The sequence below is a fragment of the Jaculus jaculus genome, chromosome 6, assembly GCF_020740685.1.
Source record: "Jaculus jaculus isolate mJacJac1 chromosome 6, mJacJac1.mat.Y.cur, whole genome shotgun sequence".
In the NCBI taxonomy this organism is placed as follows: Eukaryota; Metazoa; Chordata; class Mammalia; order Rodentia; family Dipodidae; genus Jaculus; species Jaculus jaculus.
The window spans coordinates 66,977,148-67,003,865 of NC_059107.1; the positions used below are offsets into that span (position 1 = coordinate 66,977,148).

Below are 26,718 nucleotides of genomic sequence, written 5' to 3' on the forward strand. Positions count from 1 at the left end.
AGTAGCATTAATATAAGGGTATAAACATTAAGAGAACTGCTTACTGGGCAGTTTGATAAGCATAGTATATACATTTAGCCAGACAGCAGCAGATGTTACACCCCTGGGGCTCATGACTACCCCTGTTTTAACTTTTCAGTATCAGGGATGTATTCCCTCCCATGGAGCAGGCCTCCAGTCTAATTAGAGGGCAGTTGGTTTCCACCATGACAGATGTGCACCCGTTGGCTTGTTTGGGCTGGTTGGCCAAATATAAGGCTTGTAGTGTCCACTATTGAGTATCTTCACTGGTGATTTCTCTTTCTCCCATTGAGCTGCATGCACAATGGCTTCTTCCAGATTTCTGTCAGCTGGTCTACATAGAGGAGGTTATCAGCTCAGTTCCAGCAGGATTTCTCAGTGGCCTTGCAGCCCAAGTATGTGGAGTCTTCAGCAATAGGGTCTTACCATCCATTCCTGGGGAAACCAAGGGCCTCAGCAATGGCCTATAATGTTTTGGGGGCATCCGGAACCTCCCTGTCCAAAAACGCACTGGAGGTTATCCCATCCCTGGCACTGAAAATATTCTAGCAACAATCTATGTCTCCTGAGTGTTCCATTGTCCAAAAAAGTAGGTTTCTATATAATTTATTTATATCTTCTTAGATTTTGATTAGCCCTCTCTCCACCTTTCCTTTATTAAAGGCATTTATTTAAAAAAAAAAAAAACCCACAGCGAACATTATACATAGTAATAAAAGACTATGCCCCTAAATCAGGAACAAGACAAAGACCACTCTCTCTTCTATTAAAGAATATGTGCTGGTTTGGATCAAATGCCCCCATCCTCATGTGTTTTGTATACTTGATCCCCAGCTGGTGGCAGTTTGGGAGGTGGAACTTTGCTGGAGGAGGTGTGTGGTTATAAGTGGGCTTTAGGGTGTTATAGACAGTTCCACATTGTCAAAGATAACCTCATTCTCCTGCTGCTGCTTTCCACTTGATGTTGGTAAGGAGGTGATGCCCAGTCTCTGCTCTACCATCATGAAGCTTTCCCTTGAGGCTGTAAGTCAAAATAAAAATCTTTCCTCCCATCAGCTGCTTTTCATTAGGTGCTTCATACCAACAATGAGAAGGTAACTGCAAGAGAAATTTGGTACCAGTGGAGGGAGTGAGGTTGTTGCTGCAAAACCTGACTGTGTGGCTTTTGACCTTTTGGACCTTATTTGTGTGAGGAATGTGGAAGGATTTGAAACTTTGGCCTAAGAAATGACTTGCAGTAATGTAAGCAGAGTTTGATGGATCTGGTTATAGTTTGAAAGACCTAGATGCAGAAAGAACTGTGGAATGTGTAGGTTTGGCTTATGAAGGAAAGAAATAGTTTTGTTGAGATTGGACTAGAAGCAGTTTGTGTGCCAGGCTAGCTATGTTCTTCCTATCTCCTGAGAGCTTGTGCAGGGTGGTAGAGTTTAGAAGAAATAGACTGGTGTAAGTAGATCAATATGGCACCAAAAGAAATGAAAGTTCTGGGTAGGAGACACCAGCTCAGCTTCAGTTGCAACTCTTTGAAAGACTACCAGTATTGAGAGTGGGCCAGCTATTCTACATTAGGACAACAAGATGAATGCTGACTCTTTTGAAAGTAGTAGGCCGGACTGCTCAAGAAGTTTTCCTGTTCTTCACAGTTGGATTGACAGTTGGGCTTGGTGGTGCACACCTTTCATTCCAGCCACTAGGGAGGAAGAGGCAGGATGATTGCTTTGAGTTCAAGGCCAGCCTGAGACTACATAGTGAATTCTAGGTTAGCCTGGGCTAGGGCGAGACTCTGTTTTGAAAAACAAACAGAAAAAAAAGTTAGATTAATAAATTTGGGCCCAGTAGGACTAATGGCTGTGCGCAGCGAGCTGGCGCCGGGCCACGGAGCAGCTAAGAGCAGGCGACCGCGAGGCTCCAGGCCGGGCACCAGCCCCGAGCCCACGTGTCCCCGGGGCCGCCCGCCGCAACGTGGGCTCCCTCTTCGGCGACCCGGAACACCTGCAGGAGAACTGGCTCGGGGAGTTTTACCAGGTCCTGCACACACACAAGCCTCACTTCATGGCCTTGCACTGCCAGGAACGCGGAGGGAAGAACGAGGAGGCCTCCATCTCCCATGAGGACAAGCTCGTCAAGGGCTGCTCCCGAGTGATGGCATGAGAGAATACAACAGGACTCATGTCGACCTGGATGACAACTGCAAGTCACAGGACTACTTCATAGCGCTGGGAAGCTTTTATTTTCTTCATGAATCCTTAAAAAAGCATCGGTCAGATCGACTTTAAAGCCAAGAAGTATAAAAAAGTCACTGCAAGGAGACCTATTCAGACACTTCAGCTTCCTGACCTCCGGAGAACCTCACATACCTCACTGTCGTGTCTGTTGATGTGACATTAAGTAGAAAGATTGGTTTTTTAAAGTAAGTCACAGTCCTATTGCCAAAACTCTAATAGACAGCAGAAAGCCTGTTTAGATTTCACAGTTTTCCATTTTTGATTATCTGTGACCCTGTGTGCAGCATTCCTCTCTGCCAAGAGGAGTGTGCAAGCACCAGTCCAGGCAGCAAGCTGCCTGACTGCCATGTTACCTGGCGTCTGAATCACACTGCAGCTGCTTTCCATATATATGTATATACACACACACATATGTATATGTATGTATATGTATATACTTAAAAATAATTTATAAATCTTACCAAACTTACACTGAATATACTTTCCAGTGTAAGTGCACGAGTGTCCTAGGCAGGCAGGCAGAACCGCAGTCTAGTTGAGTGGCATGTAGGTCAACACCGTCGTAAGTCAGAGGACTTAGCAGTGCTGGAGGGCAGGAGGCCTCTGTGGCTCCTCTTTACTAGCAGCTTGTCACTGCTCTGCCTTTTTTGTGTAATATTAAGACCTGAATGTGAAGTTTATAGCTAGCCTGGGTGTACCTTTTAAGAATTTTGCAAATCATTTTGTCTGTCTTTCGTTACCAGTTTATGGTGTCAAGTATCCTACATTAAAACCATAATCTCATGACTCCTCAAAAAAAAAAAAAAAAACTGTCCTGTAAGTATACAGATGAATATCTTAGAGCAGAACTCTAGTTATAAAGTATAGGGTGCATTTCATGACTGCCTTCCAAAGAGCACAGTATGAAAAAGGGAGAAAAAAGGTAGTAACATTACTAATTTTACAAACTGTAGCTTAATCAGATAATCAGAGTGATAAATGATGTTGAGAGTATGTATTGCTAATATGGTATCATAAAAGTGCTTTATCTCTTTGGCTTTTCTCTTTCCAACTCTACACCCATTCTCATAAGAAAAATGTAGAAATCCCAATAGAAGGACATCCTGTGAAATATTTGATCACTGCTCCTCAAAACTGCCAAGTTCATCCCCAAATAAGAAAAGTCTAGATTGGTACAGCTACACCACCCTGGTGTATGGTATGGTTGTCTCACTGTATTATAACTTGTTCTAAATGAAGTTCCTAGCAAAGCATTTGGAGAAGACAGTCAAGAAGGCAGAAAAGGATTCCAAGGCTGACCAGGCCAAAGAAAAAGACTCTCCAGCAGAAATATATGGAGTGTGCCCATGTGTGTGTGCTGAAACGCCATCCACAAGAATAATGAACGTGTGAACTGGCTCCACATGGCATCCTGTGTAGATGCAGTTATCTCAAAGTGCAGAGAGCCATGACCATGAAAGGGATGATCAAGAGTAATGCACAGGTGGTCAATGCTCTGGACATAGCCCTGAATGTCATGCATCTGTGTCTTCAGTGTCTGCAGTGATGGGAGGTTTTAGAAACAGGTGCAGAACCTGTGCATATTTACATAAATGATAGAATATTCCATGAGCTTGGCTACCACTGTATCTCATTAGCTTCATCATGTATACCACAAAGGAGAATTGCCTGGAGGTCCTGGACCAGCTTATCTAGCTTCACAAGGACACCTCAACTGTGAGCAAGAGTTCCATGCACAGCCAAGAAGAACCACTATCTTGGAGGTTGGCTGCCCTGAGGAATTAGTGTGTCCTCAGGGGCCACCACCTCTGACCTGTCATGTGGTGAAGGCTTCTGTCCTTTCTTACTGCTTGCCTCTGACCCTCAGATTTCTTTTCACTTGTTAGACCGAGTGTCTTAGAACTGATCCGTAAGTTGGGCACTAGGTCTTTGTCTTGGTGTTAAGTTTGCACAAATGTGTCAGTGACTTCTGTGACTTGGCCACAGTTGGGTGTGGGGTCCTCTTGGTCTTTTATCTTTGTAGAACTAATGGGGTTTGGCCAGAAGATGTGTATGGACTTCAAGCCAGTGCTGTGGGGCCTTCAGTCTCCAGTAATTCCACACCTGCTACTTGCTATAGTCAGTTGGGGGGAAATCAAAGCCATCCCATTTTCCAGGTAGCTTTTATGGACCTCTCCCTCCCCATTTATAGACAGCAAGTCTCACCCCATGACAGCCCCAAGATGGTGCCTATGCACCAGTGTATGCCATAGATAACTAGTACCACAAAAACTGTCCTGAAGCTTTTATAGATGAGAATCTTCACTGTTTTGGGACTGGGGTCTTGGCCACTACTGTCAAGGATGACCCTTCTTGGGCCACCTGTCCTTGGCTCCCTCATCCAGCACACATGGACAGAACTGGGACCCAAGTCCAAGTCCAGGTCTACCTTCTTTGGGGGTTCTCACCTCCTCATCAGACCTTTCTGGAGACACCTTGGACTACATGGATGGAACTGGCTATCAAGCTACTGATGGAGCACACCAGGATGTGGCTTCAGTCCCGGGACTTCCCAGTGTCTCCAACTGTGCAGGGTGAGGCTCTTCCTTCTCTTTCTCTTGCCATGGTAAATAACAAGTACCTGCCCTGGCAAATGCCCTCCTCCCCCCTCTAAGTGGAAGCCAGAATGGCTAATAAAGAGAACCTGGGGTAGGACTGTCATAGTGAAGCTGGCTAGTAGGGGAAGCTGGCTACAGGCTGTATTAGCTCTGTGTAGTAGCCACTGTTTTGTTTTTCTATTTCCCTAAATTTTATTTATGTTCTTTAAACTCCCAGGATTTAGGTATTTTGACAAAGAAGAAAGCATGCAATACATGGGATATATTTGTCCCAGACTTCTTCATGTGTAAAGTAGCACATCTCAGGTCATGTTGCCATCCTGGAGCCATAGATTTTCACATAGAAATGTGGAGACTTTACCTGCACTCACTGTGTTTGGTTCTTTCTATTCCTCACTTTGGAGCCCTGAGTCCACATGACAAGTTGGTATTGAAGGAATAGTGACATTGGTGTCTCTGGATATCGGGGCCAGGGTATTGTCTGGCCTGAAATCTTCCTACATGCTGTGAGCTTTTATACCTCTTGTGAGATGGCAGCCTGGGAGCTCACTGAAAGGTATACAGTTTGTGAGATACCAGTGAGCTGGGTTCATCAGAGTAGATGTGTCTGCCTTTTTCTTAAAGTGCTATTGTAAGCAAATAAATAGATGTCTGGGGGGAAAATGTCTAAGACATGCTTACATTTTACAAGAGCCTAAGGATATCAGATGATTGAATGTAATATGGTACCCTAAATGAAATCCTAGACTAAAGATGGAACTTAAGTTAAACCTAAGGTAATCTCAAAGCTGGGTATGGTGGCTCATGTACTTTGGAGGAAGAGGTAGGAGGGTCACTGTGAGTTCCAGACCACTCTGAGAATACAGAGTGAATTCCAGGTTAACCTGACCTAGAGTGAGACCCTATTTCAAAACAAAACGAACAAACAAACAAAATACTGAGGTAATCTCAATTAAGTATAAACTAGTTAAGAATATTGTGTTGCTGGGCATAGTGGCATATGCCTTTAAATCCCAGCACTTGGGAGGCCAAGGTAGGAAGAGCACCATGAGTTCAAGGCCACCGTGAGACTACAGAGTGAATTCCAGGCCAGCCTGAGTTACAGTGAGACCCTACCTTAAAAAAAAAAAAAAAAAAAAAACACAGAAAAAAGATGGAAGTGGTGGTGTACACCTTTAATCCCAGCACTCAGGAAGCAGAGGTAGGAGGCTCAAGGCCACCCTGAGACTACAGAGTGAATTCCAGGTCAGCCTGAGATAGAGTGAGACCACACCTTGAAAAACACAACAAAACATACAAACAAAAAAGAAAAGCAAAAAGAATATTGTGTCAATAGTGGCTCATGAGTTGTAATAAAGCCACTCTTGGGTGTGTGGATCAAGCATATTTGGTGAGAAATATTCTGACTGCATGTATAAGAGATGTGGAGTTACACACCCACAACTATGCTAATTACCAAGATGTCACTGTACAATTATTTATTTATTTTTAACTTAATTTAATTTATTTATTTAAGATAGCAAGAGAGGGAAAGAGGCAGACAAAGAGAGAGAGAGAGAGAGAGAGAGAAAGAATGGGTGTGCCAAGGCCTGCAGACACTGCAAATGAACTCCAGACACATACACTCCCTTGAGCATATGGCTTACATGGATCCTGAGGAATCGAACTGAGGTCCTTTGATTTTGTAGAAAAACACATTAACCACTAAGCCATCTCCGCAGCCCAAATGTTTTATCTATTTGAGAGAGAGAAAGAGAGAATAGGTATGCCAGAGCCTTCAGCCACTGCAAATGAACTCCAGAGGCACATGCTACCATGTGCATCTGGCTTACATGGGTCCTGGGGAATTGAACCTGGGTCCTTTGGCTTTTTGCAGACAAGTACCTTAACCACTAAGCCACCTCTCCAGACCCCACTACATTTATTTGATATAATTTAATTTTATTTGCTTCTTAAAATATTTTTTAGTTATTTATTTAGTAGGGAGAGAGATAGGGAGAAGAAGGATGACAAAGAGGAGGAGAGTGAGTATGGGTACACCAGGGCATATTGTAGCTGCACACTAACACCAGATTCATAAGCCACTTTGTGCATCTGGTTTTATTTTTGAAATTTAATTTTTGTATTAGTTATGTACAGTGTGTATACAGTCATGTTGGTACCATCATTAGCCTCCTCCCTGTCCTTCCCTCTCTGCAGGGACCCTCCTTATTGGGGAATATGCATTGTGCATTGTGGGGTTAGCCATCAGTTATCAGTAAGAGGTAATGTCTCTGTGCATAGTGACCCAACTTGTGGCTCTAACAATCTTCCATCCCCTCTTCAAATTTCCCTAAGCCATGTTGCGATCATTTTGGGTCTACTTCAGTGATAAGGTCTTGGGAGCCTCTTTGTCTCTGGATATCTGGTTGGTAGGAGTTGAGTGCTCTCTGTGTCTATCTCCTTCACCCTTGTGCTGGTGCCAGATTCATCAAGAAAGCAGCACTCTTGCTCATTTCCCCACTTACTCTTGGTTTCAGACAGGTCCCTGGTGAGGTGCAATGAGCTGACTCCCTCCTCAGGATCTACATCCATCTGAAAAAGAGAAGCAAATTCTCCAACGGAGGGTGAAGTCAGCACCAGATAAATGCGATAACCATTATTATTTTAGAGAGAATTTAATAGGTTTAGGCTCTTTAGGCTCTCTTGTAGCCCACAATTGGTGGGAGCTTGATAGTGGAGAGCGTGCTCATTTTTTAGATATGGTTCTGACTTGTTCCCCAGCTCCAGCTATGTGTTTTTTTTCCATTGAGCAGATCAGTTAGCCAAATAAAGAGTGAGTGGTTACCCACCATGGCTGTGTGCCACTATTGCACTTGTGTGAGCATCATATCAGGTTGTTTGCTGCTGAGTAGCTTATACCACAAGTTGCTTAGACAGATGTTGATCATTTTTCCCCAGTTGCTCATGTAGCACCTTCTGGCACTAGACGAGCTGTCTGGGGACTGAGACTCTTCCAGATTGCAGCCAAGTCACTCTAAGTTCCATACTAACAGCATATAGTGCCTTCAACAGTAGGGTCATACCACTAACCTTTGGTGGGTCATCAAATACTCTGACAGAAATCTGTCTTCCTTGGGGAAAACTTGTAGGTCTCTCTGATTAATAGCTCACTGTGGATGTTAACCACATGCTAGTACTGGGAGTTACAGGTCAGAACCAAGGAAAAGAAGGAAGAAAAAGATAGGTAATATAAAAGGTATAGAGAAAAGAGGGAAAGAGAGAGAGAGAGAGAGAGAGAGAGAGAGAGAGAGAGAGAGAGAGAGAGAGGGAGAGGGAGAGGGAGAGGGAGAGGGAGAGGGAGAGGGAGAGGGAGAGGGAGAGGGAGAGGGAGAGGGAGAGGGAGAGGGAGAGGGAGAGGGAGAGGGAGAGGGAGAGGGAGAGGGAGAGGGAGAGGGAGAGGGAGAGGGAGAGGGAGAGGGAGAGGGAGAGGGAGAGAGGGAGAAACAGGAGTAGATTAAGGTTAGTCTTCATCTTACCCACTCCAGGGCACTGTGATTCAGATGTTCCTTTTAAGAACCTGATGAAGTTTCAACCATTTAGTCTGTCTTTTAGAATTAGAATTTTATGGTACCATTGCCATTTGCATCCAGTTTTGTTTCCCCCACCCCCATTACCCTCCCTTTTCACCCCACTCGCCCTATTGTTCAGCCCTCAAGATGCTTATTAGGTATATCAACATCTTGGGATAATTCAGATTAGGAGCCACAGATGAGTGAGACCATGTGATGATTATCTTTCTGTGATTAGGTGAGTTTGCTGAGAATGATCTGTTCCAAGTTTGACCATTTTCCTTCAAATTTCATTGTGTCATTTTTCCTTACTGCTGTGTACAATTCCTTCATGTAGCTATCCATTCATCTAATGATGGACATCTGGGTTGATTACAGCTCTTAGCCATTATGAATATTATAAACACAGTTGAGCAAAGCTTCCTGAACTGAGGCATGGAGCTTTTAGGGTAAATGCCAGTAAGGGAATAACTAGGTACATTGTTAATTCTGTAGTCAACCTTCTTAGGAGTCTCCATATTGCTTTCCATAGTGGTTGTACCATCTTATATTCCCACCAACAGTGAATGAGGGTTCCTATTTCTCCATATCCTCACTAGCATTTGTTTTCATTTGATTTTTTAATGTTTGCTATCCTTACTGGGGTAAGGTGGAATCTCATAGTTGTTTTAATTTGCATTTCCCTGATGATTAGGGATGATGAACATTTTCTTAAGTGTGTGTTGCCATTTGTATTTCTTCCTCTGAGAACTCCCTGTTCAGTTCTTTGGCCCATTTTGTGAGTGGGTTGTTTGACTTTTTATTGTTTAGGTTTTTGAGTTCTTTGTCGATTTTAGAAATTAGGCCTCTGTCAGTTGTATAGCCAGCAAAAATTTTCTTCTATTCTGTGGATAATCTATTGGCTCTACTTACTGTATGTTTGTCTGTGATGAAACTTATCAGCTTCATGAGATCCCAATGGTTGAGTAATTATTTAAGCTCCTGAGCTACTGGGATTTTGTCCAGGAAGTCTTTTCCCATACCTATATGATGGAAAGTTCCTCCTATTTTTACTTCCAGTACTAGCAGCACATCTGGTCTTATATTGAGGTCTTTGATCCATTTGGACTTAATTTTTGTGCATGGCGAGATGTGTAGCTCAACTTTCATTTTCCTGCATATGTTTATCCAGTTTGTCCAGTACCATTTGTTGAAGATGCTATATTTTTTCCAGCCTACAATGTTGGGGCCTTTGTCAAATATCAAGCAACTATAGTTACTTGACCCAAAGTCCAGGTCCTTGTTTCTGTTACATTGGTCTATAATCCTGTTTTTATGCCCATACAATGTTGTTTTTATTACTAAGGCTTTGTAATATAGCTTTAGATCAGGTATGGTGATGCCTCCAGAGGTGTTTCTTTTGCTGAGGATATGCTTGGCTATCTGAGGCCTGCTGCCATTCCATGTGAATTTTGGGATAATTTTCTCCATCTCTGGGAAGAAAAATGTTTGGATTTTTATTTTATGTATATTTATATTTATTTCATTAAATCTGTATATTGCCTTTGGTCAGTTTTCCATTTTCACAATGTTAATTCTGCCTAACCAGGAGCATGGGAGGTCTTTCCATTTTGTTCAGTCTTCCTCAATTTCTTGCTTGAGTGTTTTTATGTTTTTATTGTATAGGTCTTTCACATCCTTGGGTAGTGTTATTCTAAGGTATTTTATTATTTTTTTGTTGCTGTTGAAAATGGGACAATATTGCTTATTTCTTTATCTGTATCTTTGTCTGTTGCATATAAAAAGGCTACTGATTTTGTGCATTGATTTTGTATCTTGCTTCTTTGCTAAATGAGTTAATCACCTTTAAGAGTTTTGAGATGGAGGTTTTCAGGTCTTTTAGGAATAGAATCATGTAGTCTGTGAATAGGGCTAACTTAACTTCCTCCTTTCCAATTTGCATTCCTTTTATTTCTTCCTCCTGTCTTATTGCTTGAGGCAGGACTTCCAGTACTATGTTGAAGAGCAAAGGTGAGAGTGGACACCCCTGTCTTGTTCCTGATCTCAATGGGAATTCTCTCCCCATTAAGTATTATTTGGGCTTTAGGAGATTTATATATAGCCTTTATTATGTTGAGATATAAATCATCCATGCCCGTTCTCTCCAATGTTTTGATCATGAAGTGATGTTGTATTTTGTCAAAGGCCTTTTCTGCATCTATCAAAATGATCATGTGTTTTTCTGTTTAAACTTATTTATGTGTTGTATTACACTGACAGATTTCCATATGTTGAACCACTCCTGTTTTCCAGGGATGAAGCCCATTTGATCAAGGTGGATAATGCTTTTGATGTGTTGTTGAGTTTGGTTTGTGAGGATTTTGTTCAGGATCTTTGCATCTAAGTTCATCAGGAAAATAGGCCTATGGTTTTTTTTCTTGTGGAGTGTCTGCCTGCTTTTGGTATTAGGGTGACACTAGGTTTGTAGAAGGAGTTGGAGAGCTTCCCCTGTTCTCTGAATATGTGGCACAATTTGAGAGAAATTAGTTTCAGTTCTTCCATGAAGGTTTGATAGAATTCAGCTAAGAAGCCATCTGGTCCTGCACTCTCCTTTTTGGGGAGGTTTTTGATTACCTTTTCAATTTCACTGGGTATGATAGGTTTGTTTAGGAGATTAATCTGCTCTGAGTTTAGCTTTGGTAGGTGGCATATGTCCAGGAATTCATCCATTTTCTCCATGTAGCCTGTGGATTTTTGGTAGAATGTTCTGTACATGTCCATTAGGTCTAATTGATCTATTTTTTTTTAAAGCTCCCTCACTTCCCTGTTAAGTTTCTGTTTGGATGATCTATTTATTGCTGATAGTAGAGTATTGAAGTCCCCAGTTATGATGGTGTTGGTGGTTATTTCGACTTTGTTGTCAAGTAGGTTTTGTTTTATGAATTGTGGTGCATCTGTTTTTGCTGCATAAAGATTGATGATTGTGATATCCTCTTGTTGGATCATTCCCTTGGTAAGTAAGAAGTGGCCTTTGTCTTTTTTTGATTGTTTTTGGTTTGAGGTAGATTTTATCTGATATTAGTATCACCACACCTGCTTGTTTCTTATTTCTGTTTGCTTGGAATATCATTTTCCACCCTTTAACCCTGAGGAGGTGTTTGTCTTTAGTGGTGAGGTGGGTTTCTTGAAGACAGCAGAGTGAGGAGTCTAATTTTCTGATCCACCTTGTTAGCTTATGTTTCTTGATGGGTGAATTAAAGCCATTATTGTTTAGGATAATAACTGAGGTTTGATTTAATCCCTGACATATTGTGGTGGTTTATGTCATTTGGTGTTTACTGGGACTTTGTACTTTTTTGTGCCTTCTCTGAGTTTGATTATTGTGATCTGCTTCTTGTAGGTACTTGAGGTTGGTTATTTGCATCTTCTGTGTGGAAAATTTCCTGAAGTACTGTCTGCAGGTTTGGCTTTGTGTTCATGTAGTTGTAAAGCTGAGTTTTATGATGGAAAGTTTTTTCTTTCACCATCTATTATGAGAGATACTTTTGCTGATTAAAGTAGTTTGGATTGGAAGCCATAGGTTCTTAGACTTTACAGTGTTCCATCCCAGGCCCTTCTGGCTTTTAGGTTTCCACTGAGAAGTCTGAAGTAATTCTGATGGGGTTACCTTTATAGGTAATGTGCTGTTTCTCCCTAGCTGCTTTTAGGACTTTCTCTTTGTTATCAATGTTTTGAATCTTAATGTTGCTATATCTTGGAGAATTTCTCTATTGGTCCAGTCTGTTTGGAGTTCTGTTACCTTCTTGTAACTTAATGGGACTTTCTTTTGAAAGAGTGGGAAAGTTTTCTCCACAATTTTGTTGAATATGTTCTCCATGCCTTTGACTTGAATTTCTTCCCCTTCTAGTATTCCTATGATCTAAATATTGGGATATTTAAGGGTATTCCACAGTTCCCTCATGTTTTGCTCACATAAATTTTTGAACTTATTGAAACTTTTGACTCATGAACTGTTTCTTCTGTTTTTTCTTCCAGTTCTGAGTTTCTACCCTCCACATGGCTGACTCTATTGTTGAGAGATTCTAAAGAGTTTTGGGCTTGTTCAGTTTGGTTTGCATTTTCTACTGCTTTTTAAATGTGTAGTTTCCATCCTTCTGTCAAGTTCCCTTTTCACATTATTTTCTGATTTTTAATGCTTCTTGGATTCATCCTTGCTTTTCTTTATGCCTTCATTGAGCTTAGCCAGCTGGTTAGTAAGGTCATCTTTTTTGTTTTTACCCCCAATCTCCTTCAGATCATTTAACTGTCTTTGGAACCCTTCCTGGTTCTTTTCTATTAGGCCTAATCTAGCAAGGACAACATTCATATAATTATTGGCCTTTTGTTGATTTTCTGTAAGTTCTGCTATTTGCTTGGCCAGGGTTGCATAGCTTCTATCTTCATTTTGGGGTTCTAATCCTATTGTCTCTTCTATGTTTTGATTAGAGACATCCATTGTGGGACTGGACAATCTTGCTGGATTTGCTTGCATTTGATTTTTCATGCTATTCCTTTTGCATTATGGTCTGCCCATCATAGCATAGGAGTCTTATTTAATTTAGGAGGGAGCTGTTGTCTACCCTTGAAGTGTCTTCAGTGATCATTCCCTTTTATGTTTGCTTCAACTAGGCTTCTGATGGCAATGTGGCCTGCCGGCTCAGAGAGAAGGAGCCTGTGGGGCTCTGGTGGGGATCCATGGACCTGATGAAAGGCTTGTTGTTCTGTGGTTTGGGGTATGGGACTGCATGGCCAGGTGGCCCAAGGGGATAGGGGGTAGGGAGGAATGAGACAAAGCAGACTGGTGTTAGGGCTGTGCTGTGTAGGGGGAGAGGATGGGAATGTGTGGTGGCTCTGAGATGCCATGGGGTGAGGGGATGGGATAGCTGGCCCCTTGGGACTGTGTACCACGAGGTGGATGGGACTGCCACGTCCTGTGACAAGGCAGGGTGGGGATACCACACTCATGGAGGTCCCCTGAGGGTACACTAGCCTGCTGGCTTGGGTGCATGCACAGTGTTGTGGGTGGCAGCGAGTGGGACGGTGTTCACGTGTGGAGGTCCCCTGGAGCAACGCTAGCCTGCTGGTGTGGGTCCACACAGTGGTGGAGGGCAGTGGAGAGTGGGACAGGGTTCGTGCTTGGAGGTCTGTGCATGGGGGCAGCGGGCAGTGGCATTCGTGTGTGGAGTTTTGTGGTAGTGGGAATGCCTAGGGCAGGGGGGAAGACAGCCTGCTGGCCTGGGTTCAGGAACAGGGGCCAGGGCAGGGGGGGCGGTCAGTGGCGCTAGCCTGCTGGTCTGGGTTCACTTAGCCTGTGGTTCATGCAGGAGGAACCTGCAGCTGGGACTATAGCTAGGATGGCTGCTTGAGAGGACTGGGGGACTGATGGGCTACTGGAGAGTGTGGGAATTAACAGTTTTCCTGCTTCCCTCCTTGTTGGGCCTTGAGAGGCCGGGACATGAGGCCTTGTGGAACTTCCTGAGCCTAGCTAAAGTTTGGCGGCCTGTCTCTGGCCAGCTGGGGCTCAGCAAGATGCCTAATGGCTTCTTGCCTGCTACTTCCGCATAGGAGTTGGAATTATCATTTCAATAGTCACAGTTTATTATTAGCCCTTACCTCTCCCCCCTTCCTAGAATCCCCACTTTCCTTCTCAACATTATATAGGCAACCGCCTGTAACAATAAAGCGAGTTCCTGCTTCGACAAGACTCCCGACTCAGTGTGGTTTTTCTCCGGTGACTAGGAGAGGTTCTGAGTCGAGGACGACACTTATCCTTCTCCTCAGCCCCTTGGGAGGAACCAGTGGGCCTGGTCCCTCCTCAGCACTACCTATTGGGGGAGAGCCCGGCATCTCCTCTGCACACTTCTGCTGGAGGTCTACTAGAATCTTCAAACCCCTAAAACACCCAGTGAACCCTAAAGGCCTTGCCTCTCCTTCCCTGGGAGGTGAGGCAGGGTTAGGCGGATGCCATCTTGACTTGAAGTCTCTTTTCTTTTCTTTTTTTCTTCCTTTCTTTATTTTATTTTATTTTGCATGTAACAGGCTTTATTAAACAGGATTTAGATACCGCAGAGGCAGAAACATCAGACAAGCAAGAAAGCACCCAGTAACATGGATTGGAGCCCCTGGAAGTGGGAAACTCAAGTGAGGACTGAATTTGAGGGGTTTGGGTATGTTGGGATTCCCTCTATGCATAACTGAGTGTCCTAGGCTGATTGTCTGTTGACCATTTGGTAATAACCTGGCATCTCACAAGTACTGAGATTACGGGAGGGCCACCACACCCAGCAAGGCATTTATGTGGGTGCTAGGGATCTATCTTGACTAGTCCTCACACTTGCATGGCTAGTGCTTTGCCTCCCACCTTTTGGTTTTTTGAGGCAGGGTCTTGCTCTAGTTCAGGCTGATCTGGAATTCAGTATGTAGTCGCGGGTTGTCTGAAACTCACAGCACTCCTACCTCTGCTGGGATTAGAGGTGTGGGCTGGGTTGGAGAGATGGCTTAGCAGTTGAGATGCTTTCCCTGCAAAGCCAAAGGACTCATGTTTAATTCCCCAAGACCTATGTAAGCCATATGCACAAGGTGGAACATGTATCTGGAGTTCATTTGCAGTGGCTAAGGGGCCCTGGCACACCCATTCCCTCCCTCTTTCTCTCAAATAAATTTTTAAAAGCCCAGAACACATATTTGAATGTTCTTTTGTAAGTGTTAAAGTAATTGAATCATTTAGACAAAACATTACAATCTTGCAGGAGAAATTTATACATGACGTCTTTCCAAGGGGACTTCCTACTTTTTATATCAGAGCAACTCCATTTCACTTAAGCATTCTACAGACACAAAAATTTCCTTTTCAATCATTTACTTATTTTGGTTTTTCAAGATAGGGTCTCACTCTAGCCCAGAGTGACCTGTAATTTACTATGTAGTCTCAGGGTGGCCTCAAACTCATGGCTATCCTCCTACCTCTGCCTGCTGGGATTAAAGGCACATGCCACCATGCCTGACTAAATGGCTTAGCTTTTAATTCTGCTCTGCATTCTCCTAAACCATCAAGCAACCAACCAAATCAACCTCATGTTTGGATTCTTCTTGTCTGCTTGCCCTGCCCGCCCCCCCGCCCCGGACACATTACTCCTCATAAAAAATGTTTGCTTTACTTTTATTTTTATTTACTTACTTTTAATTTTTAAAAAATTATTTATTTATTTATTTTGACCTGGAGTTCACTATGTAGTCTCAGGGTAGCCCTGAACTCTCAGCGATCCTACCTCTGCCTTCCGAATGCTGGGATTAAAGGCATGCGCCAATGCCAACACGTCTGGTGCTTTTTTTTTTAAAATTTTTATTAACATTTTCCATGATTATAAAATATATCCCATGGTAATTCCCTCCCTCCCCACCCCCACACTTTCCCATTTGAAATTCCATTCTCCATCATATTACCTCCCCATTACAATTATTGTAATTACATATATACAATATCAACCTATAAAGTATCCTCCTCCCTTCCTTTCTCTACCCTGTATGTCTCCTTTTTAACTTACTGGCCTCTGCTACTAAGCATTTTCATTCTCACGCAGAAACCCAGTCATCTGTAGCTAGGATCCACATATGAGAGAGAACATGTGGCACTTGATTTCTGGGTCTGGGTTACCTCACTTAGTATAATACTTTCCAGGTCCATCCATTTTTCTGCAAATTTCATAACTTCATTTTTCTTTACCGCTGAGTAGAACTCCATTGTATAAATGTGCCACATCTTCATTATCCACTCATCTGTTGAGGGACATCTAGGCTGGTTCCATTTCCCAGCTATTATAAATTGAGCAGCAATAAACATGGTAGAGCACGTACTTCTAAGGAAATGAGATGAGTCCTTTGGGTATATGCCTAGGAGTGCTATAGCTGGGTCATATGGTAGATCAATCTCTAGCTGTTTTAGGAACCTCCACACGGTTTTCCACAATGGCTAGACCAGATTGCATTCCCACCAGCAGTGCAGAAGGATTCCTTTTTTTTTCCACATCCCCACCAACATTTATGATCATTTGTTTTCATGATGGTGGCCAATGTCACAGGAGTGAGATGGAATCTCAATGTAGTTTTAATCTGCATTTCTCTGATGACTAGTGATGTAGAACATTTTTTTAGATGCTTATATGCCATTCGTATTTCTTCCTTTGAGAACTCTCTATTTAGCTCCAAAGCCCATTTTTTTGATTGGCTTGTTTGATTCCTTATTATTTAACTTTTTGAGTTCTTTGTATATCCTAGATACTAATCCTCTATCAGATATATAGCTGGCGGAGAATTTTTCCCAATCTGTAGGTTGCCTCTTGGCTTTTTTCACTGTGTCCTTTGCGGTGCAAAATCTTTGTGATTTCATTAGGTCCCAGTGGTTAATCTGTGGTTTTATTGCCTGAGCAATTGAGGTTGTATTCAGAAAGTCGTTGCCAAGACCAATATGTTGAAGGGTTTCCCCTACTTTTTCCTCTAGCAGTTTCAGAGTTTCTGGTCTGATGTTAAGGTCTTTAATCTATTTGGACTTAATTCTTGTGCATGGCGAGAGAGAAGAATCTATTTTCATCTTTCTGCATATATATATCCAGTTTTCAAAACACCATTTGCTAAAGAGGCTGTCTCTTCTCCAATGAGTTTTGTGGCATTTTTTTCGAATATCAGGTGGCTATAGCTACTTGGGCTTACAGCTGGGTCCTCTATTCTGTTCCACTGATCTACATGTCTGTTTTTGTGCCAGTACCATGCTGTTTGTTACTATGGCTCTATAGTATAGGTTAAAATCAGGTATGGTGATACCACCAGCCTCTTTTTTGTTGCTCAGTATTATTTTAGATATTCAAGGTTTTTTGTGATTCCAAATGAATTTTTGGATTGTTTTTTCTATTTCCATGAAAAATGCCTTTGGAATTTTGATAGGGATTGCATTAAATGTGTAGATTGCTTTAGGTAAGATTGCCATTTTCACAATATTGATTCTTTCAATCCAGGAACAAGGGATGTTTCTCCACTTTCTAGTATCTTCTGCAGTTTCTCGCTTGAGTGTTTTAAAGTTCTCATTGTACAGATCCTTTACTTCCTTGGTTAGGTTTATTCCAAGGTACTTTATTTTTTTTTTGATGCAATTGTGAATGGGAGTGATTCTCTGATTTCATCCTCTGTGTGTTTGTTGTTAGCATATATGAAGGCTACTGATTTCTGTGAATTCATTTTGTATCCTGCTACATTGCTGTAGGTTTTGATCAGCTCTAACAGGTTGCTAGTAGAGTTTTTAGGGTCCTTTATGTATAGAATCATGTCATCTGCAAATAATCATAACTTGATTTCTTCCTTTCCAACTTGTATCCCTTTTATGTGTGTCTCTTGCCTTATTGCTATGGCTAAGACTTCCAAAACTATATTAAATAAAAGTGGGGACAGTGGACACCCTTGTCTTGTTCCTGATTTTAGTGGAAAAGCTTCCAGTTTTTCCCCATTTAGTAATATGTTGGCTGTAGGCTTGTCATATATAGCCTTTATTATATTGAGATATGTTCCTTCTATTCCCAGTGTCTGTAGGACTTTTATCATGAAGGGATGTTGGATTTTGTCAAATGCTTTCTCTGCATCTAATGAGATGATCATGTGATTTTTGTCCTTCAACCTGTTTATGTAATGTATTACATTTATAGATTTGCGTATATTGAACCATCCCTGCATCGCTGGGATAAAGCCTACTTGGTCAGGGTGAATGATCTTTTTGATATACTCTTGTATTCTGTTTGCCAATATTTTGTTGAGAATTTTTGCATCTATGTTCATGAGGGAGATTGGTCTGTAATTTTCCTTTTTTGTTCTATCTTTGCCTGGTTTTGGTATCAGGGTGATGCCGGCCTCATAGAAGGAGTTTGTTAGAATTCCTTCTTTTTCTATTTCCTGGAAAAGCTTAAGAAGCAATGGTGTTAGCTCTTCCTTAAAAGTCTGGTAAAATTCAGCAGTGAATCCATCCGGGCCTGGGCTTTTTTTAGTTGGGAGATTATCGATAACTGTTCGGATCTCCATGTTTGTTAAAGGTCTATTTAAGTGATTAATCTCATTTTGATTTAATTTAGGTTGGTCATATAGATCAAGGAAATCATCCATTTCTTTCAGATTTTCATACTTTGTGGAGTATATGCTTTTATAGTATGTTCCTATGATTTTTTGAATTTCTCTGGAATCTGTTGTGATGTTACCTTGTTCATCTCTGATTTTATTAATTTGTGTCTCTTCTCTCTTTCTTTTGGTCAGATTTGCTAAGGGTTTATCAATCTTGTTTATCCTTTCAAAGAACCAACTCTTTGTTTCATTAATTCTTTGGATTGTTCTTTTTGTTTCTATTTCATTAATTTCTGCCCTAATCTTTATTATTTCTTCCCATCTACTGATTTTTGGTTTGCCTTGTTCTTCTTTTTCCAAGGCTTTAAGGCGAAGCATTAAGTCGTTTACTTGCGATATTTCTAATTTCTTAATATAAGCACTTAAGGCTATAAATTTACCTCTTAGAACTGCCTTCATTGTGTCCCAGAGATTTTGGTATGTTGTGTTCTCATTATCATTTGACTGTATAAATTTTTGGATTTCCTTTTTGATTTCTTCATTGACCCATTCATCATTTAGTAGTGTATTGTTTAGTTTCCATGATTTTGTGTATGCTCTATAGCCTTTCTTGCTACTGATTTGTAGTTTAATTCCATTGTGGTCAGATAGAATGCAAGGAATTATTTCAATTTTCCTGAATTTGTTAAGATTTGCTTTGTGTCCTAATATATGGTCTATTTTAGAGAATGTTCCATGTGCTGCTGAAAAGAATGTATATTCTGCAGCCTTTGGATGAAATGTCCTGTATATATCTGTTAAGTCCATTCCTTCTATGACCTCATTTAGTCCAGATGTCTCTCTGTTTATTTTTTCCCGGGATGACCTGTCAATTGATGAGAGGGAGGTGTTAAAGTCACCCACCACCACTGTGTTTGGTGTTATCTGTGACCTTAGTTCTAATAGTGTTTGTTTGACGAATTTGGGAGCCCCCATGTTAGGTGCATATATGTTTAGGATTGTAATGTCCTCCTGTTGGAGTGTGCCCTTAATCAATATAAAGTGACCTTCCTTATCTTTCTTGACTAACATCGGACTAAAGTCTACCCTGTCTGATATTAGGATAGCAACCCCTGCTTGTTTTCTAGGCCCATTTCCTTGAAACACCGTTTTCCAACCTTATACCCAAAGATAATGTCTATCCTTTGTAGAAAGGTGAGTTTCTTGGAGACAACAAAATGTAGGATCCTGCTTTTTAACCCAGTCTGCAAATCTATGTCTTTTCGTTGGGGCATTGAGGCCGTTGATATTAAGAGATATTATTGAAAGGTGTGTATTTATGTTTGCCATTTTTGTGTGTGTGTGTGTGTGTTTGTGGATCTACCTGCGCTCTCTTCTGTTAACTAGTATTTGAGTATTGCTTGTTTTTTCTAGGTTCCTTATATGTGTCCTTTTCCTTTTCTTCAGCATGGAGGATTCTATCAAGTATTTTCTGTAGAGCTGGTTTTGTCTTCAAATACTCTTTTAACCTGCTTTTGTCATGGAATGTCTTTATATCTCCATCTATTTGAATGGATAACTTGCAGGATAAAGTAACCTTGGTTGACAGTTGTTATCTTTCAGAACTTGGAATATATCACTCCAAGTCCTTCTGGATTTAAAAGTTTGTGTTGAATAATCTGCTGTAATCTTGATGGGCTTGCTTTTGTAGGTAACTTGACTTTTCTCTCTAACTGCTTTCAATATTTTTTCTTTGGTGTGTGTGTTTGGAAGTTTGATTATAATATGGCGATGAGAGGTTCTTTCTGGGTTTTGTCTGGCTGGGGTTCTAATGGCTTCCTGTATCTGCATTGGCACCTCTTTCCCAATTTGGGGGAAATTTTATTCTATGATTTTGTTGAAGACGCCTACTATGCCTCTGGAGTGGAGTTCTTCTCCTTCTACTATGCCCTGAATTCTTATATTGGATCTTTTCATAGTGTCCCGAATATCTTGAAATTCCCACTCGTACTTTTCTATAAGTTTGTCTTTCTCTTTGTTGGACTGCATTAGGTCTGCCACCTGGTCTGCTAGCTTAGATATTCTGTCCTCTCCCTCATCCATCCTACTGGTGAGATTTTCTACAGAGTTTTTTATTTCATTAACTGTGTTCTTCATTGCTAGTAATTCTGACTGGTTTTTCTTTATTGTTTCTATTTCCTTATTTATGTCTTGTATTGCCTTCTTTATTTCATGAAATTGGTGTCCTGCATCTTCTTTGATTCCTTTGATTTCCTCTTTAAGTTCCTCTTTGACTCCTTTGATTTGTTCTCTGACTTCTTTGAACATATTTACAATAATTGTTTTGAACTCTTTCTCAGGCATTTCCTCTAACTCTTTCTCACTGGAGGACATTGCTGATGCATTAATACTTTTAGGTGGATTTATATTGTCTTGCTTTTTAGTGTTTCTTGTGTTATAATGTATATATTTTTGCATCTTGGATTAAGTTAATGCTTGGATTTTCTAGCTAGCTGTGTATTCTTAGCTGTATCTATTGATTTCATGTAATATATTTTCAGGGTAGTACCTTAAGGTGTTAGGTATGGCTCTTAAGACTCTCAGAGTATCTACAAAGATGTTCTTAGGGGTTGAGTTTCCCTGCTATAGGAGTTTTCAAGCAGGCTGAGTGGAATAAAATACAGGTAGATTCTAAAATTTAACTAAACACTGTATACATTCAATCAAAAACAGCCCCGAGTATGTATGCAAGAGTAGTTATTATAATGACCAGATCCTCTATCAACAAAGAGGTTAAAATTTCTGGTCTGTTGAGGGATCCAAGTCAGCTTGCAACCAAGTGAGACCCTTCCCTGGTACAATCCCAGTTACCTTGGATGATTTTGGTCTCAGTCAAGTTGCTGCCTGGGTCGTTGGGCTGCTGTTCTGATTTCTGGAGCTGGGCACTTGCTTTTCCTGCAGGGCAAACCGAGCCGCTGCTGCTGCCTCTGCTGCTGCTCTGTCCACTGCTGCTCCTCCCCCTGAAGCTGCTTCTGCTGAGTCTGCCGCTTTTGCCACTCCTGGGTCTGCTGCTGCTGGGGCCGCTGTTACCGGTGCTGGAGCTGCTGATGTTGCTGCCGAACCTGCTCCTGCTTGGGTCCTGCTGTCAGCCCAAGTTGGCGTGGCCGGGTCCCGGGCCATGCTCTGTTCGCCAGAGCTGGGCTCAGGGGGTGGGGGAGGGGAGGGAGCCGCAGCTGCTTGGGTTTTCTCACTGCTCCAAGCATTCTTCTACCTTCGGTCTGCTCCTCCGTTGCTCGCTGCTGCTCTCCCCTCATGTTTCCCTAGTTGCGGAGAGCGCCGGTGTGAGGGAAAGCTCCCGCACCTGGCTTTTCCTGCAGCTCCAGCTGAGCCTGGTGGCTTTCTGGTGCGCCTCGGCCGCGGCGGTTGGCTGAGCTGCTGGAGCTGCTTTTCCCGCCTGTGCAGGCTCTGGATGCTCTGGAACTCTTCTACTTCTCCCCTGCCGCTTCAATTTCCTATACACCTCACTTTTTAGTAAAAGTGTGTATTTTGCTGAGTTTTTTTGGTCTTTTTCCCCCCTGGGCTGCTTTGGCGTGGTACCTACGCCGCCATCTTAACCGGAAGTCCTTTTTTTTTTTTTTAAATTTGTTGATGTTGGGTCTCACTCTGGCCTCAAACTCACAACAATCCTCCTACTTCTGCCTCCCAAATGCTGGAATTAAAGGCATATGTCGCCACACCTGGCTTTATTTTTTAGGCTTTTTATTTAATTTTAATTTTTTATTTTTAAATCTTGAGGTAAGGTCTTACTCTAGCCTAGGCTGACCTTGAATCCATTCTGTAGCCCAGTGATTCTCCTATGTCAGCATAGGGGATTAAAGGCATGAGGCACTAAGCCTGGCTTTACTTTTTTTTAAGGTATTCTTTAAAAAAATTATATATTTTCAAGCAGAAAAAGAAAAAAAAAACAAAACAAACAAAATGGGTTCACCAGGGATTCTTGCCACTGCAAACAAATTCTCACTTTGTACATCTGGCTTTACATGAGTCCTGGGAAACTGAAAACAGGCCAGCAGACTTTGCAAGCAAGCCTTTTAACCACTGAGCTATCTCCCCAGTCCAAGATATTGTCTTAAGTAACTTTGATCAACTCAAAACTTTATCTTCACATTAGGATTAGCCACAAGGTAGTGTACCTTTCTTGTTTTGCAGAAAAAGTAGCATTTAGGCTGGTGGTGGGGCTCAGTATTAGAGTGCTTTGCGTTTGTGAGGCCACGGCTCTCACCACCAGCATAGCCAGAAAGAAAAATACATGCTTTTTAGTGGGCAGACAGGACAGGGGTGAAGCACAGATGTTTTCAATATGGACCAGTATGGAAATATGTGCATTATTTTAGGACACTGGTGAAGTTGCCTTTACTTGTCATGAAGTTTATACTACACTTACACTTGCATGCCTAGAAAAAGGCAAATGTCTATTAATAGTAACTTCATATAGAAAGACCAATACAGGCCAACACCAAAGTGGTTGGCAATGATGGTGCTAATTCTGTCGTCCTGGAAGCTCTGAGGTGATCGTCCATCACATGGCCCCTACAGCCAGGCAGAAACGTCTGCGGAAAGCAGTGAAGTTGGTCGTGTTAGCACCTACACAGGCAACACTTTTTGGGCAGCCAGGTGCCTTGGAGGATGGACCCACAGTGCTCCTTGCATAAGTCATGTTCACAGTTCTGTCCATAAAAGGAAGGGGGACAGGCACAGAAGGACCCCAAGATGCAGGTACCTCCATTCAGATAGCAGGTTTTATTTAGCAACTTACTGTTCTGTATACCTGCGGATCGCACAAAGTGGAGAAAGGAAAGAGGAACTGCAGGCTCCTCCTGGGATGGAATGCTGTTGTCTCTGATGGCCAGTTCTCCCAGAGAGGAATGCGCCAGTTCATGGTGGCCCAACCCTGGAAGAGAAGCGCCCCATCTTCCTGCAGTCCAAGGCTCTCAAAGATTCAGGGGAAAGCTGGGAGTCGTGGCACACACCTTTAATCCTAGCACTCAGGAGGCAGAGGTAGGAGGATCGCTATGAGTTTGAGGCCACCCTGAAACTTCATAGTGAATTCCAGGTCAGCCTGGACCAGTGTGAGACCCCTACGTTGAAAAACCAAAAACCAAAAACAAAAAACAAAACAAAAAAAAAAGATTCAGGGGAAAATATAGAGAAAATTAAAAATAACAAATTTAGGAAACAACATTACCGATGGCTTTAATTCACACAGCCATTGCCAAAACACCTAAAGGAAAACATTAATTTCCTAAAGTGAAAATGATAATGCAAAAAAAGGAAAAGTATCCCATATGAGAAGAACTATGCTTCTCTCTCTCTCTCTCTCTCTCTCAATATTTATCAGAGCCAGCGCACCGGGACCAAGTCTCTGCTGAACGGAGGCCTGGCTGCCAGTGTGCGGCCACAGGAAGTGGGTGCTTGGAACCCTGACCTCAACATGCAGTGCAGGCCTCTGTGAGAATGTGAATCAACCAAAGACCAGCAATGGCTCAGCTCTGCAGTCCTAGCCTAGTCCTAGGCTGAGGCAGGAGGATGACCCCATGTTGGAAGCCAGTCTACAGCTATACAGCAGTGAAAAGTCTCCATTTGACACAGCAGAAGGCCTTCAAGTTACCAGACACGCAAGTCCCAGACAAGTTGGAAACAATTATTGCTTGAGGAAAAGCAGTTCATTGTACTTTTTCTTCATAAAAATGTGCACTTAAGTGCCAAGTCAGCTTCTCAAGAAACAATTTTTAAATATAAGATAGTGCTTGTGTGATTTCTTTTGGTGCCACTGTGCAATATACAAAAGACATAGCCTCAACAGCCATCAGGTGCATAGTGCTCTAGGCAGTCCTGCTGTCACTTGCACTCAACTGACATTCCGTTCTGTGAGGCTCCTGGACATGGATGGTTCTGCTAATATTAGCATCACAGCAGCTGTTATGGGGCTGGATGAAAGTGAAGAGGAAGAGGAGGATGTAGCAGCACCTGAGGATGAGGGGAGCAAGCAGGAGGTTGACACAGAAGTAGCAAAATGCTGGTCCTCAGATCTCAAACTTACCTTCAAGAGCAGCACCACAGTGCAAAGAAAGGAAAAGCTACACTGCAGGCCTTAATTTGGCCAGCTGGGACAAATGAGCCAGTGGGTGAGACAGTGGCATGTCTCTTATGGAGAAACCAACCACCCTCTAATTGGACTGGAAGCCTGCTCCATGGGAGGGAGTACATCCCTGATACTGAAAACCTACAACAGGAGTAGTCATGAGCCCTAGGGGTGTAACGTCTGCTGCTGTCTGGCTAAATACATATATTAAGCTCACCAAACTGCCTGGTAAGCACTTCACATTCATACCATACATTAGTGCTACTCTCACTGGTTCGAGAAGCTTCTCTTTCCAGTTGGCAGTGATCTTGCATTGACTCAAGGCACCATGGTGCTGAGAAGACATGACAGAGGAGTGCTTAGCACTGAAACATCTCTATCATACCTTCCAAGGCTCAAGGTCCATTGCAGAAAAGGTGGCAGGAAGAAAGTAAGAGCCAAAGGAAAGATAGGACTGCCTGCAATGTGCTCTTTCAGATACAAAATGGCCTGGATATCCATGACCTCACAGCGCCTGACACTACCTACACAAGTCCGTCATAATAGGAGGAAAAGATGATGACAACAAATTAAAAGAGAGACTGATTGAGGAGGAGAAGGGATGTGATGGAGAGTGGACTTGCAAAGGGGAAAGTGGTGCTGGGAGGGGGCAGGAAATTACCATGGCTTATTGTCTATGATTATGGAAGTTTTCAATAAAAAAATAAACAAGGGAAAAGAACATTTATTTATTTATGTGTTTATTTATGGGAAAGGGAGGGTGGGAGGGAGGGAGAGAGAGAGAAAAAAAGAGAGAGAATGGGCATACCACAGCCTCTAGCCACTGTAATCAAACTGCAGACACATGCACCACCTTGTGCATCTGGCTTACTGGGAAATCAAACTTGGGTCCTTAGGCTTCACAGGAAAGCACCTTAACCAGGAAGCCAATTCTCCAGCTCCCCCCTTGTGTATGTGTGTGTGTGTGTGTGTGTGTGTGTGTGTGTGTGGTGTGTGTGTGTGTGTGTGTGTGTGTGTACTCCCCATGTGCACTCATGCAGAGGCCAGAAGAAGACTTCGGATGTCCTTCATTGCTCTTCCACCTTATTTCCCTGAGACACGGTCTCGCAATGACCCTGGAGCTCACTGTTTTTTTGGTCAGCTTGGCTGATGAGTGAGCCCCGGAGATCTTCCTCTCTCTAGTCCGCTCAGCATTGGAGGTATAGGCATGTGTGGCCCCCTTCCAGATTCCAATATAAGTGCTGGGGATTAGATTCAGGTCCTCATGCTTGCACAGAAAGTACTCTTAACTAACAAGATATCCCTAATCCCTATGAATCATTATTTTTCATTTCTAAATGTCATAAACTTGAATTTTTAGACAGTAAAGTGCCTAAGCATCAGAATATCATACCAGTACTTAAAGAGATGAGCAAACCCTGTATTTTTAACTTAAACACACACACACACACACACACACACACACACACACACACCAAGAACAAAACAGAAAACTTAGGTCTGCTTTTTGGGTGACTCTAAAAAAAGAAATCAACAGAAATAAGATCATTCCTCTCCCTTGTGGTTATTTTGAATACATTTTAATACTTTCATTCTGCAAGTAGCTGAGTGTGGAGAGAACCAGGCAAGAAGTAGGAGCAAAGTAAATGTCTCCTATGGCCTGTCTTTATCCTTTCCTTCCAGGCCAGTCCATCTGTCCTCTTAGTCATTCCCAGAGTGGGTCCCACTTCCTCCACACTCCTACGGCTGCCCCCAAATCCTTTCTGTCTCCCTCACACTTCACCCTAGCCACAGATAAAACCATATTTCAGCCCTTACCTTTACAGATTCCATCTTGCAAATCTGAGTGAAAGTAAAATTTGTCTGCTTTGATGCCTACAGGATTCTGTTAAGCAGGTATAAGGATCACTCTGTAAAATGTCTTTCATTCCTCTTTATACACCCCAGATTTATCATGGTGCCCAGCAAGTTTTCCCCTCCCCCACAACATTTTTTTTTTGAGACAGGTCTCATGAAGACCAAGCTTTACCTCAAACTCCTGATCCTCCTTGCTCTACTTCTCAAGTGTTGGAATTACAGGTATATGGAGA

At 42.3% G+C, this 26,718-nt stretch overlaps 2 pseudogenes; one reads left to right on the forward strand and one right to left on the reverse strand.

Annotated features, from left to right (window-relative positions):
* The first annotated feature begins 3,446 nt into the window (after window positions 1-3,446).
* LOC123461511 lies at window positions 3,447-4,031 on the forward strand (annotated as a pseudogene).
* An 18,930-nt stretch (window positions 4,032-22,961) lies between these two features.
* Window positions 22,962-24,942, reverse strand: LOC123461512 (annotated as a pseudogene).
* Window positions 24,943-26,718: the final 1,776 nt, after the last annotated feature.